Below are 6,011 nucleotides of genomic sequence, written 5' to 3'. Positions count from 1 at the left end.
GGTTTTGTAATGGCTGCCTTCCTTCATAGCTCTGAAGTAGCTGGCCATGCTGGAAGCAAGGTAGATGGGCTCTTTCAGTTTGGGATGCAGGAGTGTGGACATAACCAAAATGTCTCAAAGCTAAGCTCAGTGCAGTCTTTCTCTTTCACAAACAGAAATGGGTGGTTTTGAATGCTCTCACAAGGCCTGCTGCATCGTGTGCAGTCTCTGAGCAAAAAGCAGCTTTTGTGTTGGTTTGGGTAGCTGTTAGATGCAGTTATCCACACACTGGAGATTCATGAGTTGAACTGTATAAAAAACACATAGAGGAGCTCGCTTTTTCAAGCAGCAGGCTGTGATATCATCTGCCATTAACAATCTTGCTCTTTCTTTGCAGAGAACCACATCACAGAGGCTTTTCCTACCACCCTGCGTTCTGAAATACTGAATTATTTGAAGTCTGATGTAGCAAAGTCCTGTCAGTCCATTTCCAGCTGCTTGGCAGAGAAATGGAGGTTCTGCAGATAGCTGCTCAGTTTTAGCCTGCTCTGTGAATTGAACCACGTCCGTGAGCTCGTCCTACCTGTCAGCTAAGAGTTTGTGGATGTGTAAAATACAAAATAACAAAAGAAAATGCGGGTTTTTATTTCAGCCACCTTTGATAGAGGCTCCGAAAACAACCTCATCAGGCTTTTTGTTGATGACTGAGTGTGACAGGAAGGTCAGCATTCCCACTCTCTGCAGGCTCAGGTATCAGTGAGTTAGCTTTGGGAGAGAGTGGTGCTTTTGAATGGCATGACTCAGTGGGAATCCCTTTTGGGCCATCAGGAGCCAAAGGATCTCACAAAAGTCACAAAGCTGGAAGAAGCCAGGCTTGCACCCTTGTGCTGATGTCTCCCTATTCCTTCGCAGGCTCCGTGCCGAGATGGCAGCCAAGAAGGCAGCTGTAAGAAAAGCAGGAGAACTTCAGGTTCATTTTGGAGAGCTGCAGGTTCATTTTTGTTACTCCTCTGCTACAAAGGTACATCCCCCTCTTTGCATTGACTTGACTGTTCCCCTCAGAGCATGCTTGGATGCTGGCTCGAGGCGTTGACATGTCAGCAGTACATCTCAGGTGCTGCAGCACTGAAAATCATAGAATCATAGAATCATAGAAAAGAGGTGGAAGAGCCTGTGTGTGCCCCTGTAATGAGGGAAGAGGGCAGCACAGTGGGTTGTGCAGACAGTAGGTGGTAAAAAGCAAACGCTGACGGTGTGGCAGGGCAGAAGGAGCCTTATTCTCAACTGCTCTGCCCTTTGAGGGCTGGGAGGTGTTATTTCTGTTCTGTAAACAAGCAGTTGCTCAAAGCATCTTTCTTCTCCAGATGCCAGGGGAGAAGAATAGCAGCTTTACCCTTTATTTATTTTTTTTCTTTCTAAGGTGAAGGGAGAAAGCAATTATAACTCCCTTTTTCTTTGAAGATGCTGATAAAAGGAGGCGGGCGGATCAGAGGGTCCTCGTGCCAAAAAGGAGCAGCTCCTGAGGTGATGGAAATGCATGTTTTTTGTTTTAAACAGAGGAAATCAACTTCTGCCGTATGCCAGCATACAAATGTGACCCAATTGCATCCCAAAACTTTGAGGAGGGAGGGAAGATCAAGAAAAAGAATCAGAGAAAAAGATCGGCTCTGTCCTCACATGTGCTGCCTCTGTGCGAAGGTGCACCCCAGAATCCAGCAGTGGTTGGGTTGGAAGGGGCATCAGAGGTCATCCAGACCCAACCCCTGTTCTGGGCTGGTTGTTCCCACCTGGCCAGGCTGCCCAGAGCCCATACAGCCTGGCCTGAGGCACCTCCTGGGGTAGGAATGGGTACCTCTGAGTTGTCTGCCAATAAATGAGAATTAGAATGAGAATGAATGATTTCTGCCGACGTTTGCCATGCTGTGAGTGTAGCATCATTCACTTGTATCCATCAGCCACTATGGGGAGACCTGATGGCTGCTGCTCTGTGGCTGCTGCTCTCTCCTGACCCACACCAGTAATGCAGCAGCTTTTCTTTGAATTCTTGGTGAACACCAGCATGAATTTGCACTTCTGTGTCTTTAACAATTAGCTTAAACCAACTGATCAGTCTAATAGGAGGGGTGATTCCCCATCCCCAAAGCTGCAGGTCTTTCCCTTGAGTGATTTCTAGCTGCTTTTTCTAGCTAGAAATACTAATTTTTACTACTACAGAACCACTTTTAAGGTTGTTAAATGGTAACAGAAAATGAGCTCTTAAGAGTCTTTTCTTTCCATTCCTATATAAGCTATGAGATTAGCCAAGCACAGAAGCACATTGAATTCCCTTTGGTGGAGTAAGCCTTGTTCATATCAGAACGATAAGGCCTGAAATAAAGACCATTAAAAGGTAAAGCACTGGTTGGTACAGCATGATGTACAGCCATGGAGGCCCGAGGTTTACTCTTTCATTATGCAAGAAAAGACATGAATTTAGAAATTCCCTCATTTCCTGGGCTCTTTTAGGGAAACACTAAAAAGCAATTGTGTGGAAAGTTCAGCTCTGAAATACATTAGTGCTCATTGGTATGCAAAGCACAACAGAGGCCTTCCAGGAGGTGCTGCCTCCTCCTGCATGCTTTGGCTGAGCACTGAGGGCGCAGATCTGGTGCAATGAGCTCCAAACTATCTGTATTTGCCTTTTGGATGGCAACCTTAGCCTGGAGAGCATGGTTCTGAGGGCAGGGGTTGCAGTGGCTCTGCCTCATGTTGGTTTTTGCTGTCTCAGGTGTGATTTGAACTTAGGTGCAACATGAGGCACGTGTGAGTTGAACAAGGTTGGGCATCTGCCTCAGGCATAGCCTGGAACTGGAGCATCCTTCCCAAATGTGGGACTCCTCCCAAGGTAACACTTTCTACTTTCACATGTTTAATACACATGGGAAACTCCCAGCTCACAGAACAGAAACCCCTGGAGCTTGAGACATCTTGGCAGCATGGTCAAACTGTGCTGGATTGCAAGCCAAGGCTCCCCCAGTGTGTCCTGCACCACTGCTCTGCATCCAGCCCATATGCTCTCAAGTCACAGCGTCGTTTTTCTCCCCTTGCCTTGAAGCTTCTTGCTGAGACTGGTTTGCAAATGCTGGGGTTGGAGGGAGCAGCTCTGTGCTCTGGTAGTTGATAGCTGAACTGAATAGAGAGAAGCTCAGTGCAGGCTCTGTTCCAGGACTTTCATGTCCTGGCTATGTTCCTCATGCTCACACAGGATCTCCTGATTCTCCCCCCCCTCCTCCATACACGAGCAGGAATGCAGCGAGAAGAAATTGGAACTGAAATGAAAAATAAAATAAAATAAAGTAAAATAAAATAAAGGAAAGTAAAATAAAATAAAATAGAATAAAATAAAATAGAAAAAATAAAATAAAATAAAATAAAATAAAATAAAATAAAATAAAATAAAATAAAATAAAATAAAATGAAACGACTTCAGTGCGACTCCTCGAGCTCTCTGCTGCTCTCTCTCGCAGGCACTGGGAGGCAGCAGAACACAGGCTAAGACTGTGCGCCCAGGCTGGGATTGAGGCCAGGGAACCTGCTCAATTTTCTACCTGCTCGTATGAACGCTACGGTTCTCCCGGTAGCTTTTGCAAAACAGAGATAAAACACCCTGGAGACAGCAGGGGATGCAAATCCACTTACCTAGCGAGGCTGGAACCAATTTGTCAAAAGCGAAGTCATCTTGTTTTCTTTTTTTGCCTCGCTCATCCTTAAGGTGCAAAGCGTGATGCTTTGTGCTGAGCACTGGCTCTGCTGTTCTGAGCTTCGGGGCTTTGTTCTCAGACTGAAGGGTTTTGGAAGGAACCAGAGGTTTTAGGAGAGGAGAATCCAGTGGCTTAATTAGCGACAAGTCTGGAGGCAGGCATGCATGCATACACTGCTGGTGCTTAATCCACCTGCTCGGAAAGTTAAGTTGGAAAGAAAGGCATTTGAGGCCAAGCCTCGTTTCTGAAGCTTTGCTAATAAGTGGGAAATGGTGATGCTATGAGCTTTTCTTCCTCTTGTCTTTTTGCTGGCAGCAGTGCTGATCACAGTGTTCCCCCCCTTGTGATTGCTGGGGAGCTCAGATGGGTGTGAGAAAGCAGCATGGGGCCATAAATGGACAACAAAGAGGCAGGGAAGGACAGGAATTGGGACACGCAAAACCTGGTTCTATCTGCTCCATCACCATCCCACATCCAAGATGCCCAAGTTCCCTGGGGGTTCATGGAGGCAGAGCTGACATTGGACACTTCTTCCTGGAGAAACACGTGTGCTTGCAAAACGAGATGGCACTGCTCACTGCCAGGGCTGGGCTGGGAAAGCAGGATGGATTTTGCTGGTGGTAAATCTGCTGCAGTGGAGCTGCCTGGCTGGGGAGGAAAGCCTTGGTGGAAGCTGCAACTCACTACCACCCCAGTGCAAAGGGGTCAGCTGAAGTTTCTAGGCTTGCTAGACAAATCCTGGGCCCCCACGTGCACTCATGCACTGTGTAGATCATATACACTCATCCACCAATGCCTTGCTCTGAAACCACTCTCTTGTTGCTCACAGGGTCTCGTGGCCATAATCAGGGATTGCTGGGTCATTGCTGCAGAGTCATTGCTCCTGCCTGGCTAAGGAATGATGAAGGCATCTGAGTTTCCCATGGGAATGATTCCCTTTGGGAATGGCTCCCTCTGTGAGCCAAGAAAGCCAGCTCATGACCCAGCGTCCACTGCAGTAGCTCAGATGTGAGCCTAGAACTGAACTCCTGGTCAGTGACCTGATGGGAACATTCTCTATTGTGACAGCTCCCAGCTGTCTGCTCACCAGGTTTAAGCAGAAGCAATCCAACCTGGAATTGCCAGCTGATGTGTGGATGACAACTGAGCTCCAGAGGAAAGTTATAATCTGAAATGAAGGTCGTCTGTGCTGCCTGCTCCTGAAGGCAATTCATAGAGGGATGCTTCTCAGGAGGAGTGAGTCGGATGGAGGGTTGGATTTTTAAGCTCTTCCTCACTGACCTCACTGCATTATTTAGCTGTGATAAGCCTTTTTTTTCTTCACAGTAGAGATTTGTGCAGTGCTCCCTGCAAGTGGACTGACAGGACGTGGTCATCTCGAGCAGTGTGTGTTCGGCTCCTGCTCTGCACCTCTGCGTGGTGCTGGTGAGATTGCACCTCCGTGGCTGAGTCCACATGGGGCTCTCCAATCCAAAATGAATGTGGAGAAACTGGAGAGAATCCTCTGAAAGAACACGGAATCATACAATATCCTGAGTTTGAAGGCAGCCATAAAGATCACAGAGTCCAAATCCTCGCTCCACGCAGCACCTCCCTAAAATCAGACCATAAATCATGATGGCTGTGGGCAAAGGCATGCGGTCTATGAGGATGGAGCAGCTCTGCAGCTTGGATGCAGATAGAATCCCATTGGAAGGAAAGTTCTGGAATTGGTCACATAAGTTGGAGGTTCTCTTTCCCTAGAGGCTGTGACATCCCGGCTGGGCAAAGCCATGACCAAAGTGAACCAGTGCTGGTGGTGGTCCTGTGTTGAGCAGAAAGTTGGACTGCGTGTTCCTTCCAGTGAGTGCCTCTGTGATGCTCTAGGGCAGACTGGTTTAGGATTCTGCATGCTGCTTAGATACTTTAGCATAACATAAAAAATATCCCAAACAGCAACCCAAATCAAATCGATCATCCCAAGGACTGTCTCACTCTAAAACAGCTTTTAATGTTATTTGGAAACAGCATGAAGGCTCCAGAGAGCGATCTGAAGCCCCTCACTGTTATCACTCAGTGTGCACATCGTATGGCTCTCCTGGCAGGGAGATGTCTGTCTTTTACACGTGCAAACAGCCATCCTACAGCAAATTAACCTTGGCTGGGGACAGCAGTGACGTTCAGCACAGCAGATTTATGGCTGATGATGCAATCTGGGGGGATTGCTTTTGCTTGAATGATCCCAATTCCTGCTTGGAAAGCTGACCTTAGGGACTGGTGGTAATGAAGAAGCATCATTACACATAGTTGCTA

Source organism: Lagopus muta, chromosome 7, assembly GCF_023343835.1.
Source record: "Lagopus muta isolate bLagMut1 chromosome 7, bLagMut1 primary, whole genome shotgun sequence".
Lineage (NCBI taxonomy): Eukaryota > Metazoa > Chordata > Aves > Galliformes > Phasianidae > Lagopus > Lagopus muta.
Note: the sequence above shows the minus strand (reverse complement) of the source record.